This window comes from Anabrus simplex, chromosome 13, assembly GCF_040414725.1.
Source record: "Anabrus simplex isolate iqAnaSimp1 chromosome 13, ASM4041472v1, whole genome shotgun sequence".
NCBI lineage: Eukaryota > Metazoa > Arthropoda > Insecta > Orthoptera > Tettigoniidae > Anabrus > Anabrus simplex.
Window position 1 is genome coordinate 66,057,303 of NC_090277.1, and position 18,301 is coordinate 66,075,603.

At 38.6% G+C, this 18,301-nt stretch overlaps 1 protein-coding gene across 2 annotated transcripts in view; it reads right to left on the reverse strand.

The window, feature by feature from the left end:
- LOC136884875 (hrp65 protein) overlaps positions 1-18,301 on the reverse strand; it is a 300,770-nt gene that overhangs the window by 14,322 nt on the left and 268,147 nt on the right. For both annotated transcript variants that reach the window (XR_010861427.2, XR_010861428.2), the window contains exon 11: positions 2,707-2,780. The gene's annotated coding sequence lies outside the window, so the exon portion shown is untranslated. The remainder of the gene's footprint in view (positions 1-2,706; positions 2,781-18,301) is intronic.

An 18,301-nucleotide genomic window follows, 5' to 3' on the forward strand; every position in this document is an offset into this window, starting at 1 on the left:
GGAAGCTCACTACAGCAGGGCAAAAACAAACAGGAAGTACTTTGAGAACCCTGAATTAAACGTCGTGAAATTATATACAGCTTTCAAGCAGTATTATTATGATAAGGTGAGTAAACCTCTGAGAGTAGGGTATAGTGCATATCACACGTACTTCAGGGAAAATTCTGAATATTCATTCCGACAACCAAAGACAGATACCTGTGATTACTGTGCAGAATGTGAGGTATATCTCAAAGCAAACCCTGATCATGATCGCAAAAACCATTACGTTTACCATAAAAAGCGAGTTGAGGCATACAGTGGGTTAAAGAAAGAGCTACTGAATAGTGTAAAAAATGAGGACAGCGATATTCTCGTGGTTGAATTTGACTATGCTCAAAACCTGCCTTTACCTCGGCTTAACGTGACAGCTCAATTTTATAAGCGTTTGTTGTGGCTTTATAACTTTAATGTGCATTGTCACAATGATGGTAGTAGTGCTTTCTATTGCTTTCTGGAGAGTGACTCTAAAAAGAACCCCAATTCAGTGTGCTCTTTCTTACATGACTTTTTAACAAGAAAACTACAGGAAATGCCCATCAAAAGGAAAGTTGTGCTCTTGTCCGACTCATGCGGTGGTCAAAATAAGAATAATGCTATGGTAATGTTCAGTGCTTGGTTGTCGAAAGATCTGAAAGTTGAGATTGAACATATTTTTCCTGTTAGAGGGCATTCTTTTAGCCAGTGTGATAGGAACTTCGGGAAATATGGCATTCTTCTAAAACAGGTTGAATGCATAGAAACTTGTGAAGAATATCTGAACATCATGAAGGACAGTAGGAAGCATCCAGAACCCTTCAGTGCAGTAATGGCGTCACATTTAATAAAAGACTGGGTATCAGCACTTCGACCTATGTTTCTAAGAATGCCCTCTGCTAAAAGCAACAGATTCATGATACAGAAGTTTGTGCGACTATTACCATAATGGTGTTGTATCAGGGTCACAGTCCTACACTCCTAACTATGTGCCATTTACCTTCTTAAAGAGGAATGCTAGCTTTCTCAGTTTTAATGATTTGAGGCTACTTGATGTAAGAAAGTGTGGTGTAAAAGCAGACAAAAGGGATGATGTTCTTTCACTAATGAAATACTTAAAACCTGAAAATGTTGAATGGTATGTGAAGGTCATGTCTGTGTGTAATGATCCCCTAGAGTCTGCTAATGCAGCATGTGAAGATGAATTATCCTGATTTTGGTCAATGATGCGGTATTTGAGTATTTAAAACACGTAAGGTTTAGGCTGAGAGAATAATTTTGTAAATGAGAATAGGAATAAAAGTTGTTCAGAAAGGAATGTTTCTAATTTTATAACATTTCAAATATCTGTTGGGGGGGGGGGGGATTTACCGTAGCCTAATACCGTAGTTGGGGAGAGCACTGTAGCAAACTTCTCTCGGCCCTTTACGCAATAAAGGAAAAAAGGTGAATATTAAATAAAGAATAAACGTAATTTTTTTACTTTTCTTAGTTGAATTTTTTTTCTTTCGGAATTTGTTCCTAATTTTAGTAAGTTTAGACATTTTGGAGAACTGAGGTGGGATAAACAGCCACTTTTGTTCCTCTATAGTGGGCGATCATGCTTTCCTAACTCCCTGATCAATACTAGTAGGTGGCAAAATATAATATTCCTGCTCTTCATGCAATAACAGCGTATAAAAAGAAATTTTAAATAACTCTGTCTTTCTTATTAGCTAACAGATCAATAAAATTCTTCGGGAAATACATTTCCTGGCTCTTTTAAATGTCTTTAAATGAAATTCAGGTTGATTCCTAATATAACGTTTAACTCAGAACATTTATTAACTTCAAGCTTCTGTTTCTCAAAATAACGTAAGTCTACTTACGCTGTTATTGCATCCAACTCCTCAATTTCTAATTACTAGATTGCGTGCCAAGAGCCTTGATTAAATTCCACACCTCTCTGCAATGCTCACATGGAGTGAGGGCATATGATGCTCTTGATTGTGATTCGTCCATCGGATAACGAAGTTAAGCCTTGAGCACACCCTTGGTGCTATTCAACAGGAGTAGGCTATGTGCTGGCACCGCGATTCACCCTCTCCCTTCCTGCCATCATATATCACGTCACCCATTTCATATCATAAAGTCGCCTAATGAGGTTAACACCAAGAAGGGATCTGGTAATTAACCCCCCCCCCCCCCACAAAAATTCTTCCCACCTCCTACCCGACCCCATAGAGAAACTGGAAGAGGGTTGGAAAACAAACATAACTTGGATAAGAAGGCTGAGAGATTGCGACAGGTATGTGAAGAGAAGTTTTGATGTTCCACTCTATGCTACACATATGGAACAGCCAATGGTAGGGTTTATAAAAATCAATTTGCTACTAACGAAAAACCAGCGACCAACAAAGTTGAAGCAATGTACTACGAAGGTGTTTTTTTTTTTAAAACCCATTCTTGGACTTTAATGCTGTGCTGTGCACAATAATGCTCAGCTTCAGTGACTTCTTAGGAAAGGCTACAAGTGAAAGAACTGCTCAAAAAGTAACAAAACAAAAACTATATATGCCAAAGTGAATTTTAGGATATTACATGCAACATTGAACAACTTGTTGACAAAACTGATTATCAAATAAACCAACGTCAATGTTAGAGATGAAAGGAAGTCTCAGAAGAAGTTTTAAAATGGTGACTAATACTAACCTTCAGAAATTCAATGGTGCAGGGATAGCATATGCACTGCATCGCTGTTAACCAACTCCGTATGACAGGTACATCTGAAAATAAGAAATTCCTCATAGAACAGTATTTGGAACTGGGTAAACTAACAGTTCTAACCACACAGTTTACACTAAAGTATTGGATAAGAACACCAAGCATTTTCCTGATATGGTCACTTAAGGTCAATTTAAGCCATCTAGGTGTACTTGGTTCCCTAGATGATTAAAAGTGGAAAAAAAACCAACTGAATATTCCTTAAAACTACAGTAGAAATAACCGGAAGCAGATTGTTTAGCATGCCACATAACTTTCGAGGTATGAAAATTCCACAGCAAGGCTGCAGAATTTAGTACCAAAAGAACTGCAATAGCGTTTTCCTAAATGTAAAACTTCAAGTAACGTTGCAAATGAATCCAAAACAGAGAATGATAATGACATTGTACGTCAACTAATCAAAACAGGCTTTCGATCCAAAGATTAGGAGGCGGATGTTGTTGAAATTTCATTTTTTCCCCCCCTTTGCAGACAGACATTGCTAAGTAGTATGGAAATTCATTAAACAGTAAAAACAATAGGCTTCATTTTTCATTCTTTGGCATTTTTACCAAATTCGGGATGATAGGTCCCATTAATTCCACATTTCAAGAAGGCCTTAAGTCAATAAATAGCATTTTGAAACGTTCTAGCTCACAGCTAAATGTTCTTTAGATCTATGCATCTCTTACTGCCAAATTAACAGTAACAAATTATTTTTACACAAGGTAAAATTTGGTAATTATCATCCAAGGCCGAAGTGACCACTAGTAGTTGGTGACAAAGAAAGGATATGGAAAGGATTTATAGCCGAGTGCTTCCAAGATATGTGCAGGAACACAATACAGAACTCTGATAATTAGGAGAAAGTATTTCTTAACCTGTCTTAAGCACAAGGAATGGACCCGCTTCCCACCCCACTACAGCCAGTCATTCAACTCCACATACCTGAGGCCTAGAACAAACGGAAACTAGAAGGGGATCAGAAACAACTTTTACTTTTACTAAAGAATTGGCCTCTCAAGTAGTACTGTGCAATTTACTGGTAACTTGGAAAATACTATTTTTTTGCAACAGATGGGAAAGTTTTAATTTTTTAATTGCATTGTTAAACTGAGTGTGGAAAGGAAGTTTGTTGTACAACAGCTTATTAAATGAGAAAAAGATCTGAGAACAGTGTGTGCAAAGAAGAACTAGTGTTCACAGCTTTCTCGTTAGCAAAATCATTGGTCAAAATCATTATGTCAATGTTTATATACACCTCCAAGTAAATTAAGAAATAATTATATCCGTAAAAACAAGAGCTGAGCAGTGAATGAATATATATACACAAGCATTCTTATAGAAACCAGAATTAATTAGTCAAATACTATGAAGTAGATATTTATTTTACAGCATTTTCCCACAAATGTAAGGGCACTTGAATTAACCATCGTCCATGATTCTTAGGTCATCAACATGCACCCCTAATCATACATTACACATCAAAGACCAGCAGTAATTGCATTATGTATAAACCATTGATCTAAGGAACAACATAACTAAGACGCACTCTGCAATCAAGGAGAGACTGCTGTTTTATAACCAAAAATCCTGGCATGTCACAAAAGCAGTGTTCTTATCTAGACTATTTTCTAAAGGACAATGTAACAAATATACCCAAGCAAGTAAGTATAGGCACTGTTTCGTTTCAGTATGTAATGAAGAAAAGTTGCACTCAATGATTTGAATTGTACATCAAACATACTATACATCCTAATTTACTTGTGAACCTTGTGTTCTTAGCTGTCTTTTTTGACATTCTGAAATTATTCACCAATGATTTTGAATAGGTAAAATACTCATCAAAATACTTCGTTTCTGAGGCAGCCTCCCTATAGGGCACCACAACATGCACAGATAAAAATCGTACTATGCCAAATGAATAACAAAGCAGATACATGATCCCAGTGGATTAACAATATAAGGAGTCACTTAGGAATATAATTTTCCTAAAATAACTCTCACGAGAAGACTAATGAGACAGGCAATAAGTTAACTCTGAACAATCTGAAAAGACTGCAATGTTATCCAAGTTAAAATCAAAACAGCTCAAAAACATATCAAAAATAAAAATCTATACAACAGTAAAGTTTAGCAGTACAAGTGATGAGCATCCAACACAAATTCCCCACATCTCTAAACAAAAATGAATTTCAGAGTTTCGATTTACAAAGTAACGTTACTTAAAGTGAATTATTAGAACAGAAAATCCAAGTACAATACATATTCAATTTTCATAACTAGATTTTAGATATTTACAGTTCATCAACAAGAATGATACGACTCGCCGCTAGTTATAAGAAAGGAATGACAACAGAACTGACGCACATCTCTAATCTTAAGTTGTGTGTGTTACAAGTCAGAAGTATTTTTCGGCACAAGACCTCAGAATTGGGCAACTTGTTGATAGTTAAGAATAACCTCCAGATTCAGGTATATTCACACAGACGGCAAATAACAGCTATTATAATTACAGGGTAAAACTTCAGAAGGGTCACATCACTATAAAACACGTTTAGTTCTAAGAAAGAAGTTACCCGATCACTTCTGAAGGAATGCTGTGCTAGCTCCCAAGCCTATGGGCACATCAGGTAGATCGTAACTTGTTCTAAAAATATAAAATTATTCAACTTTCTCCATACCACATTGTCAATGCAGTTAGCTGAGAATTATAAAATAAGCAGTCACTCCCAGAATTCAATAAAAGCACCATGGCTTCGGTCCAACTACTGCAGTGGCCATATACTAAGCACCCCAGTGAATTATACCCATGGAGGATTGCTAGTAGGGCTGCTGATATAAGGCTTCGTGATACTATGAAGCAGTTTTGGACACTTCCCTTTTCGGTGATATCGAACTCCGCAGGTTGGTTTTACATGGTAATCTAAGAAAGTAAAATATTTGAAATCCTGATCAACAAACTTTAAAAAGTATAGAAATCTATACTATACCTGTAAATTACTTATGAAATAAATTCATTCCATTTACCTGTAATCTGGAAATTCCAAGAAAGAACATTTCAGCAGCTAAAAAAAAAAAAAACACCCCACACACATTTGATAGAGAGCAAACCTTACGCACAGCTCTGCGTGTATGCCTTAGTCATGTCTTAATTCACAAAAGTCCACGTACTCAAAATCTTATTCCATACCGAGAGATTATTATGAGGGCTGATCAACAAAGAGTGAGACTGATTTTATCCTGTAGCTTTCATGATAGGTTCCTCTCTGTAACAAATATTTGAAAAGAGCGGGTTTTTATGTACGTCCGTAGGCGGCAGCACTTTTGTATCGGTAGGTTGGTAGTAATGCCCTATTTTGTAAACCTAGACTACTTCAGCCACCTCGCCACCCAAAATTGTGACAAAGGGGACTCGAACACGTGCAATGAATGTGCTACCTTAGTAGTCGAAATCTGCATTTTGCATAAGAGACGATTTACCAGTATGCAGTTCCCCCTTGCAGTACTGTTCCAGCAGCATAGTACACATCAGTACTGGCTACACTGAGGAAGCACATTGCAAAGAAACGACCAAAGCTTTCTTGGTCTGGGTGGAGACTTCATGACTATGCATGGCCACAGTTTCTGGCTCGGTTCAGCATTATCTGGGTACCGTATCCACCTTATAGCCCTAATCTTACACCCTGCAAAGCTTAGGGGCATTCAATTTGAAATCTCTGAAGCATTGCTTAAGAAAAGCAAGGCGATTCTCAAGGACCTGACAAAGAAGGGTCTGCAGCATGCGTTCAAGGTCCGGCAGAGACGCTATAGAACTTGCATTGAACTAGGAGGGGACTAGTTTGAAAAAGATCATGTAAACATTGAAATGGAGTAATAAATACCTGTGAAAAAAAATTAGTCCTAGTTTTTGTTGACCAGCCCTCGTACAATGAGACTGACCCTGCTCTGATGATAACCGACACTTCCAATATTGTACGTACCGTAAACCTGGGGTTTCCAAAATTCAGCATAAAATAATTGTAACTACCATACCAAAAAGGAATTTGAAATTTTGTATTCCTATCCTTCACTTGACGTAAAAGAAACTTCGTTTCGAACCCAAGTATTTTATGCCAAAATGAAAATGAAGCGATAAAAGGCAAAGTACAATATCAACAATTTCGGCTGCAGAACTGTTCTCAAGAGCCTTCGATCTGCTATGGAAATGTTTCATGAATCCCTGGAAGTTGCTGCTCTGAGTTTACTTTTTCAAATGCCAATATGGAAATGGGCTAAGCGTTCTTCACAACTTCGAATTTTCGTAACTTTCACCTATTTTACATCCTATTACTTGAATTTGGGTGCAGATTCATTCATTGAATGGTGAGTTCACTGGGAGAATCACCCGCGTATGTTCAATGAAGGCTGCTGGCAGTGAGGTCCCATTCAATGACAGTCCACCACAGCATGTCGCTTGGTTACAAGGTAGGATTTTTACGCTGACAACCTGTCTCCTGTGAAATCTCAGCCTTGCCACATGACAGGAGCGCAGCGTCGACTGATTTCCCGATGAGGGTGTATTAAAAAAAAAGTCTTACAATGAGCAAGGTTTGGGTTTGGAAGCATTGCACAAAAATGGACTTACCACCACTTTTGATATCTAATTCAGGTTCTCTAATGGTAATTAGAAAAAGTCTCTCTCATAAAACTGAACGTTTCTCTTTCCGTCTGCACATGTGCTCAGCCTACTTTCCTTTGTTTACAAGCTTTCCAATGCTCAATAAGACCCCTTCTGTATTCTGTTCTGTTAAGGGTTTGGATCAACAATCATTTAAAGCGCCCCTTTACTGCTAACACCACAATTCCCAACGGTAATTTTTGCCCAATTTCATTCCACCCGGGCTGGGCAGTAATTTTGTGCAAAGAAAAATGTTCTTCACAGGAAAAGAGTTCAGTCGACAGAACAGAATTATGAAAACTCAAAATCTGCACCATTAATATGATAAACAACTGAGAACTTCAAAGCAAGTATGTTATGAAGCATCAAAACACATTTGTTGGAGTACAGAAGTTTCAATAGTTTTATTTTTTGCAGATTTCGAAGCTCCGTATGCCAACAGCCCTAGTCACTACAGGCCATGTAAGTAAAGACCCATCAAACTAGCAGTAACAAAAAACGACCACTGAAGTTGTCCCGCCTGATTTAAATATTTGTAAGTTGCAGCAAAGTGGACACTGTATTTCAAATGAAATGAACTTATTCTTGCTATCAACGAGGCACAAAAATTGAATTGATTAGTTGCAACAAAGAAATTCATTTAAAATACTATCAGCACAAGAAACCAAGACTAGTTAATCTGCTGCAGCCTATAAGGAACAGTTCGTGGAAGTTTCTTCATTAACTATGATGTTGCAGAAGTGGGCTAGTAGAGAAGCAAACCATTCCAAACAACTGAATTTGTAACGAAGTGCCTCTTGAAAGCCATTACAATACAGCAGTCAAAACTTTGCAAATAGACTTTAGTGAAAAACTTTTTTCATTTGCAAATCTCAAGTGTTTTTCAATTTTACTTAGGCCCGGTTTCATCAACACATGTTAGTACTTAACAAGGTGTTAAATCATTTTAACATACGATTTAAGAAAATTTGCGTTTCATCAACAACTGTTAACATTAACAAATGTTAAACTGCGTATTAAAGTTAACATCAGCCATTTCCAATGTTAAATGGCTAACATTAGCATTTAGCAACCTGTTCCAAAATGGCTGCTGTAAATATCGCTTTCGATGCGGAATGGCTCTATTTAGATCTTTTACAAAACAATGCTGATCAAAGAAGAGTTCAGCGACGTAATGACATTGAAAATTTGACGGATACGGAATTTCTTCATAGATATAGGTTATCGAAAATAGTCGTTGCTGAGGTTGTTTATGAAATTCGAGTGAGGTTGGAATATCCTACGAATATCCAATGTTGCAGGTACTGATAATTTATACGATTTTTTACTACTGGTTCTTTTCACATAATGGTCGGAGACAATGCTGGAATTTCTAAAGCCACTGTTAGTAGAGTTGTTTGTAGAGTGTCTGCAGCAATAGCATACATGAGGAGGAGGCATAACATTACATTCCCTTCAGCAGAAGAGCGTAAGCAAATTATCCGCGCCTTCTATGAAATAAGCCGTTTTCCTATAGGTGATTAGTGAGCCTAACCTACAAATCAGGGATATACTTGCTAGGTGGTCTGGTTCTGCACACGACAATACAATATTTAATAACTCCCATATCGGAGCACAGTTTGAAGTGGGACAATTAAACTGATTTTGTTAGGCGACAGTGTATACCCGCTAAAAAAGTACCTGTTAACCCCATAGTAACCCTAGCAACTTTCTCCCACGCCTCGCCCTTTTCTTTTACCGTCACGACATCTGTGCGCTTACACTCAATAACTTATATGTAATTACTAATTCAATTAAAACCTTTTCAAAGGAGGAAAAATTAGAACTACGATTCCGTTTCACTTCACGCGCCATATTTTACAGCTGTACGCAAACAAAAGCGCATCGGATCGTGCTGTAAAACAGCACGTTTGTACCACTGCCTCCTTGATTCGCACCAGTTCGCAATATTGGGAGAGTTAACAGTCGATTAGTTAACATCCCACCTTAGTAATTCAAACAATTGATCCGACTTTGATATCACAACCATAGTGGAAACAGCACCTTGCGGAATACACTATAAAACTGTCCAGAAAGCACCCAACTTCATGGACATACGCGACAAGTATGTACAACTGTACTGTAGAGAACTAAAATACATTAATAGAAAGGTAATATTGCATGATGTTTTGCCATCAAAATCAAACCACATTGTTTACTACGCACAGTACCGGTCAAAAGTTAACAACCTCCCAAGGAAAATGTTATTTTCACAATTTATGTCAATTTCATACCAACAATGAATTTCAATACATAAGGAAATTTTTTTTCACAGTAGGTAATATAAATAGGACCTCCACCCCATTTGAGAATCACAAACATGCTGCTAACTAACTAGGTTATTGCCTTACTGGAACACATGAAGTTTCTCAATCTTTAGATGAAGCTGACTCAGCAGCAAGGGTTTGTACGGAACTGATGAAGTGGCGACTTCTTGCTATTGTGAAGAAATATGCAGAAGATGAGGAACGGACTCTAAGAACGGAGAGCCATAATGACCTATGATCGCTACAGCCTCCCTGTAAATTTCGCCTATGAGGGATCTCAAATGTACCAAGTATCTCATTGTATCCCATGTGAACAGTCACCATATGAAGAAACCACTGCTGCCATAGGCTGGAACTGTACCCTGCTGACAAAAGGACCCAACAACTCTTGTGGTTGATGATGCACTCTTACTCTACCAACGGCATACAGCGAATTGTACCTCAACTCTTACTGTTCATATGATTAAGGTTCAAATGTCAATGGCGCAGTCCCTTTGCCCACGCACCCCAGTCCTTGTGCCTAGTGGTCGGCAATGAGCAGAAGTACACTCCTGGGGTACTTGATATGTCACCCTATTGCCAGGATTTGGTTCTAAATGGTATGGCTGCTCACACATAGTACTTGTTCAACACTGAATTGACAAGTGAACACACAACAGCTCATTTATCCACTCTCCAGATCGAAATAGCAGTCACCCGTCATCACATCATAGAAGATGTGTGCCAGCAGTGAATTAGGTGGAATCTACGTACTCAAGGTACACCGTCGATAAGGTGACTATGGAATAGCCCCATGCCTCCACGACTGAAATGGACAATGCATATGTCTGGCCACCTACAATCCAGTTGCTATCACATACACTTAGGTATCCCGTTACTTGTAGAGCCTGGACGAGTTATGTTATAGCAGTCACCTACCATGCTGTATTACATTCGCTGCACTGAGAATAATCAATTTTTCCTACCTGCTTTAGATACATCTAATAAAATTGTTCAAAAGTGCATTGTGTAAGGTTAGCTACACTTTAACCTTTTAACGCCGAAATTTTTTTTCCCGTCCCGTTTTCTTTGAAATTCGTCTAAATCACTTCAGGTCCATAGTATAACTACAAAATATTAAGCTCGTACTTTTCACGATTTCGTTGTTAGGTGGCGTGTTCATATGATCACGCTAGGCGGATGTGTTAGCATTTCATTCTGTATAGCATTTCTTTAGTATTTAGATTTTATGTATTGATATTGATAAATTATGAACTAAGTAGACTAAAATAAACTAAAGATGATAATTTATGAAGAATATACATTAATTACAATATGTACATCCATAAATAAAGCAATAAAAATCTCAAGATATTCGTAATATATTACATTCAAGTTATCTAATTCACAGAAATTACTGAATAGGAACAAATATAAGAACTGTATGCTACACACTGTATGAAATAGGACAAAGCATGGAACAGAGTCCAACATTACATTTTGTGCACTCGGTGCGAACATTCCTTTCCAGCACAGCGTCGTCGATTGCAGGACGCTACGAGGTGCCCAATCCCGTCAAGTCGTACATCGTCAGTGACACTACTCTGCTGGATATTGTATCTCGAGGTGATAGGGCTGCCTCTTCCTAATGGCGTTATTTTGAACTTATGTAGATATGTTTGTACAATGTGGCGACGAAATTCTAGACATGACAAATCACATCGAGACCTCCTTAGCAGTAACCATGAATTGTGAATGGATACGTCCAGGAGGCATATGAATAGCGACCACAACCATTTCTTTCCACGTGTGCATACTCTGTAGTACGACACATTCTGGTCCGTCCTATCTGTTCCTGCTGAAACAGGATCATCATCTGCGCCTCCTATACGATCGTTGCCAGCGAGTAAAATTTCTGCCTTACTTGAAAGCTGGCGACCTATGAGGTTATCAACCAAAACACCAACATCTTCATCTCCTGAATCTTCGGAGTGAATATCAGCTTCCGGAGGTCTATAAAAATGCTGTTAACATCTCCAATTGGTTCGTCCGATTCAAGAATATCTAATACTTCTTGGAGCGTAATGTCCCTGTAAAAGGGAAACAAGGTTTTGTAGCTGCATATAATATGTTAACAAGTCGCAATTTATTTAAATGTAGAATAGATGACCGTAAATTGAATAAAGTTGTTCAATTAAAATTGATGTATGACAGTAATAGTAACAGGTAGCATAACGTCCACCATCAAATACACGCACAGGGTGAATAGCTAACACAAGCGCCTAGCGTGATCATACGATCACGCAATGTTCTAAGTGCCCACGGGAGTAATATTTACTGTTAAATGTAAATTAACTGCATCATAATGTGAACACAGATCACTCCCAAACTTGTTAAGCATATTAGTTGTGTAATCTAAACAAATATATCCCTTTCAGACCTGAAAGAAAACTGGAGGTGTGAATTTTTGTTTGTATGTCAAAAACTGACTAAAATGCTCCTCAATACACATATTGATAGTTTATTTTACAACATAAAAACTAACATCCGAAAAACAGGACCCACACAATTGTGCGTATCAAAATTCAAAACCTCGCATCACGTACGATGGTGTATCTTCAAAATTTACGTTCACTAACCAATGTACACACTTCATTGAATATATTCCGGTATTCAGTAAAGCTTCTAGATTAATATAAACGCAGTAAATAAATACTTACTTTCGGCACTACTGCTTCCTGCGATCTCGCCGATCAACTGTGCTTTTTAAACTCTTCTTCCTTCCCCCTGGCGGTCAAGCGCATACTAAAATCAATTGCAATACACGCCACGTGTCCTGCACAATACTGCAGTCCGGTGTAGCGCCGGAAAAACATCAAATACGGTCAGGGATAACTAAAATACGAACCCGCACAATTGTGCGTACTCGGTCTGAAAGGGATATGTGAAATATCAAACTTACTTGAAGCACGCCATCATGATTCAGCGGCTGTGACAATGACACGAAACGAAAGTGCACCGAAACAATGAGTCGATATGTATCACGTTATAATATCCTCGCACACAGTTGCCACATGCTTCTTGAATTGATCTACACAGTCAGCAATCGATTCCAGCGCTATACAAAGCACTGAGGGCAATCTAAATGAAGGAATGCAGTCCATGATCATATGGACACGCACGGCGTTAACGGGTTAATCCTGGGACTTAACACTTTAGCGTCGACGTGTACATTTGCTTTTTCCGCGGTAAACTGCTGAGATGCCGTATACATTTTTCAGGTTGTTGTGGGCTACGGATGTTCGTAATTTCATTCGTAGATGATAATTCAAGAAATTAATTCATGTTATGTGTTTCTGTGTTGAGTAAGCCATGATTACCGATAGAGAGATAGAAGAACAACCTGAAAAGGGCTCGAATGTTGACATTTAGGATTTGCAATGTGATGCCACCTTTTCCGAGTCAGAATTCAACAATAGTTTGTGTAGTGAGGACACTAGCAAAGATTCCGGTGCTGCATCGGGCAATGATTCAACCAAATCATCAGCCAGTGACAATTACTGGGGAACATTCCCCGGTTTGCAGAAACATTTTTTTTTTTTATTCACACGTAGCCCCGGTTTACTATTTCACCTGAGTGCTAAATCTCAACCAGTATGTAAGAATAAAGCAATAATGGACTCCAATCCACATTATTTTCCTTGCCATTAATAACTGAATTCTGATGGTTGCGCATGTCACCCCATATGGGGTGACAAATGTCAGAAATTCCACTGTTTGTTGCGCAATGCCCAGCGTGCTGAGAAAGGAATGGGCACTGCGCTGCACTCTATGAACACCTTATGTGAACAAGCAATGCAATACAACAGCGAATGGTAGCGCTAGTTTCGTGCGACAGCGTAAAGTTGAAAGGCCTGGACACGCGGCCGTGTCACCCCATGAGGGGTGACATACTATATTTTGTATGAGGGACCGTCACCCCACATGGGGTGACATCGTCTTCAAAGTGTTAAAGACTCTTGAGAACCACTTCCACGGCTTAACAATAGGTCAATTAAAATAATTCTTTAATTTCATTAGAATAGAGGGAGTTTCAAATAGACTATACATATTTCAAATGCAAGTATTTCTTTTAAACTGTAAGACATACGAATATGAAACATTACACACATATTTACAATCCTCTCACAAGTGCAGATTACAGATGTTCAATATGTCCTCCATCAGCGACATGAACACATTGATACTCAAATTCCTCCCACACTCGGGCAAGTTCGTCCGTCACATATCATGGCAGTATGGATCCGGTACTTCAACTCTTCCAGGTTCTGTGGGAGTGGTGGTATATAAACGTTGTCTAATGAAACACCACAGGAAAAAGTAACAGGGTGTCAAATCCGGTGACCGTGGAGCCCAGCCGAGACGTGCTAAGTCGCCAGCTCCTCGACGACCAATCCAACGGTTCAGTAGAGTTTCGTTCAGATATTCACGCACTTGGCGACTGAAGTGAGGGTGTGCTCCATCTTGTTGAAAAATGAAGTTGTCTTCGTCCAGCCTCGGAAACAACCAGTTTTGTAACAGAGAGATACTGCTGACCGTTAACCGTGTTTCCATCAAAAAAGAATGGGCCAAAAACAGATGATCGGGATATCACACAAAACACATTGACTTTGGGCGAATCTCGTACATGTTCAATGACTGCATGTGGGTTCTGCAGGCCCCAAATTTGAACATTGTGTTTGGTCACCTGACCACTAACATGGAAAGCTGCTTCATCACTGAACACAATGCCTTGTGTGAAAGTGTTATCACTGTCAATAGCAACAAGAATCTTGTTTACAAAATGCCACACGTGTTTGTCATCGGGACGCAGAGCTTGTAACTTGTACGGCTTCATAACCAACCGATGTTTCAAAACATGCTAAATTATTGTTGTAGGCAGTTTTAACTCTCGGCTGGCACGAGGAGTTGATTTTGAAGGACTAGGACTCTTTCCTTTACATACACATCCTGTATCTACTAACTGTCGATACCATCAGCGAATGTTCCGCCCATCTGGACGATCACTTTGGTACCTCAAACTGATGAAACTTCTTTGCACTGTAATCACGGAATTGCACTTCGCAAACTCGAGAACAAAAAATTAATTATTTCTGCTGCTGCGAAGTAGCCATTTAAAAAAAGGAAGGTTACCAAGCAAAACCGAAGACAACTGACGTCTAGCGGCTATTAATATAAACTAGAATATGTATTTGTTTCTCCTATAGCCGAGCCGAAGCAATCGATAGTTTAGACAAAATATACTTTGCCATACGTATATACTTTTTGAAACACCCTGTATTAAACGTTAAGATAATAGGTCTAAAAGTTCCGTTCCTGTTCACTAATTACCCTGGTATTAAATGTAGTACATTAAGTTTACTCATTTAATATCCTAATAAGAATGCAATTACGTAGTTGGCTGAACCATGTTAGTTTGATTTTTGCCAAAAAAAATCAGAGGCTTTGAAGAAAAACAATGGCTTTTTATAGGATCAATAACATGGAAAATATGTCTAAACTACGATCTTAAAGTAGTGGTGCCCACAACTTAAAACAATTCAAGGGACAAAAATTCCTTTCATCCATATATCATTATGGGTTAGAGTATGAAGAATTTTTTTTTTGCCTAGTTGCTTTATGTCGCACCGACACGTCTTATGGCGACGATGGGACAGGAAAAGGCCAGGAGTGGGAAGGAAGCGACCAAGGCTTTAATAAAGGTACAGCCCCAGCATTTGCAGGGTGTGTAAACGGGAAACCACGGAAAACCATTTTCAGGGCTGCCGACAGTGGGGCTCGAACCTAAATCTCCCAAATGCTGGCCACACATAAGCGACTGCAGCTTTCGAGCTCGGTGTGAAGAAATTTAAAGTCACCGGCATAATAATTTAGGACATTACTTCCAGAAGAAAATTTAATTTTACAATCAAATTTATTCACATCTCCATTTAATACAGCCGGATGAACAGCTGAAACAGCCCTTGATCTAGAGAACCAGTTCAACAAGTGACCATGACTAAGAAGGTGGGGTAGATTTTTATTTTTCAACAGGATGCAAAGTCAGGGATCACTTGCATCCGCACAACTTCATTTGAGACCTCAAATATTCTGGAAATCTCTAGAGCCTAACCGACAAACCAATGACCCTCTAGACACCCAATAGGAATTAACAAGGAGAGCGACAGCTACCCGTGTGCAAGGTACTGTAACTAGCAACCAGACGATTACAAACACACTTTCTTACTCATTATCCTACGTTGGAGAAAATTCTAAGAGAATTTACGGGTCAGCTAGAATCCATGAGGAACGAGCAATATTCCAGAACTTGGGGGAAGATGTTACACCTAATCAGCACTTTTAAGCCTTCTCTGTATCCGCACGGAATGAGAATAATGACTATATTCTGCATGTGACTAAAGGTAGGAAGGTCGACAAAGATAGAATTTTTGAGAATGAACTCCGCTGCCGCTGAACGAATGCCAAATTGTTTGCCTGTAGTACTGTACAATTATCCTACAAGCCAGTGTTAGCAGAAAGTGAATTAATCATATTGGGTTCATTCTTGGAGAAACTGCAGGATACCAATAATAATTTCTCCAAATCAGTGTAGATGATCCGCAAAATGCAAACCATGGATCCACATCAGCAATTTTCGGTTAGGGCAATAAACACATGAACCTAAACTGGAGATAACGCAGCCATGCCAAAACTACACAGCCTATCACGAGGGCCAGGACATCCTATTAAAATGAATGACTAGCAAAGGGAAACTACCAACGTCAATGCAAATCAAGTACCGTCAACCATTCATTTCAATAGATTATAATATCTTAATGTTTATATATCTAATTGGTTGTAGAGTTTATATCTTTCAGTTGCATGTGTGCTGCAGCTCTATTTAGCAAAGTGCTAATTGCAATCTTCAAACTTTACTACTTTTAATATTCATGGTATATAATAATCGATAAATTAATGTCTGCAATGAATTATTTAAATAATTATGAGTTAATTGTATGCATGTTGAGATTAATTTGACGGTAGGGCTGTATTCTTCACAGATCAATATCATGTGCTAAGACAACATGATCTAATTTCAATAGGGATTATAACGCTGAAATAAGTAGAAAATGAGGATAGGGAATAGTTTAAAGTAAAATTGGTTGAGGAAATAAAATTAGCAAATTGTTTTATTTGCTAATAAAGCAAATAGTGCTCAATTCAAACTGTTGGAAAATACAGCATGATGTTGGTCCATTTTATTGAATTTTGAGCAGATAATTGCAATGAAGCGAATGAAGAGCACGTTGCAACTGGTAACACTGACCCGCGAATTCAAACTTTCTGATAGCTGCATTAAGTTTACAATAGTCATCTTGCATCTTTCGGGCATGCTGATTCCGGAACGGAAGTCTTCCCCTATCGCATCAGGTTTTTGTGCAAATTCAAAATGAAAATTTGATAAATGTGCAGCATGCGCAGAATCCTTTGCGTTTCGAAGAAATTCCTGACCACATTCCAGAATGCTGTCCATGCCGATTGCTCTGCAGCGCAAATAACGTCTTTAAAATTAGCATCCGAAATAAGTTTTCTGATATCTGGACTTGTGAAAATACCTGCCTCAATTTTGGAATAACTGATGCCTGGGAATCGAAGAGAGATTTCAACACATTCAGGGCAGAAATCACAGTGCCCGCCATTTTGGTGTCAGATTCAGAAGGGGGACAATCCTGTAAATGTTCAGGACACTGTGGTACTGGTGAATCAATGCCATGAGGAACAGGTAAAATTGCAGATCCAAATATTGCTTGGATACACAATGTTACCTTTGTTGCTGTTGTTAAATCCGATCACACTTAAAGAACGGAAGTAGCAGCGAGTACTGTGGTCTGGGGGTTATAGCCACTCCATTGGAATACCGAATGGCAACACAGTTCGCGTACTGTTCACCCATTGATTCACCACTGATTTATACAGATTCTAGAATCCTTCTCTGGTACCCACGGCTTGTCTTGGTCTCCAAGTGTCAAGCCAAACTAGGCATTTCACACAAACTCTTGTACTGCGCCGCTATCTCATCGGCACAAACCCACGTACATAGCAGAATGTATCTGGATTGTTCTTGCAGGCACGACGTGGCACGATAGAAGCAGTAACAATAAAAATATTAACAGTTCGTCACTCACATATAGAGCGCTTATGAAGACAAATCTCTTTTCACTAGCAAACGAAAATCCTCAAGACCATGGTATGTCATAGAAATATAATCAAGATAATCCTCAAGACTGTCGCAGACGAGGCACGAGAGAATAAAGCCACTCAGCCAAAACTGCACGGGACTACGAGATGGCTGGAGGATGTCGAATTACTAAAATAAATTAATGTTAACACGCAAATCTAAATTCAAGCAACACTCTTCCTAACAATGTAAGAAGTTCATTAGTGCATGCAATGAAATAAAATAATATACGATTTGATAAAATGTTATGTGATGGGAAAAAATTAACATCTGATCCTGATTCAGAAAACAGAAGTCATCCTTAAAAACAATACAGCATGG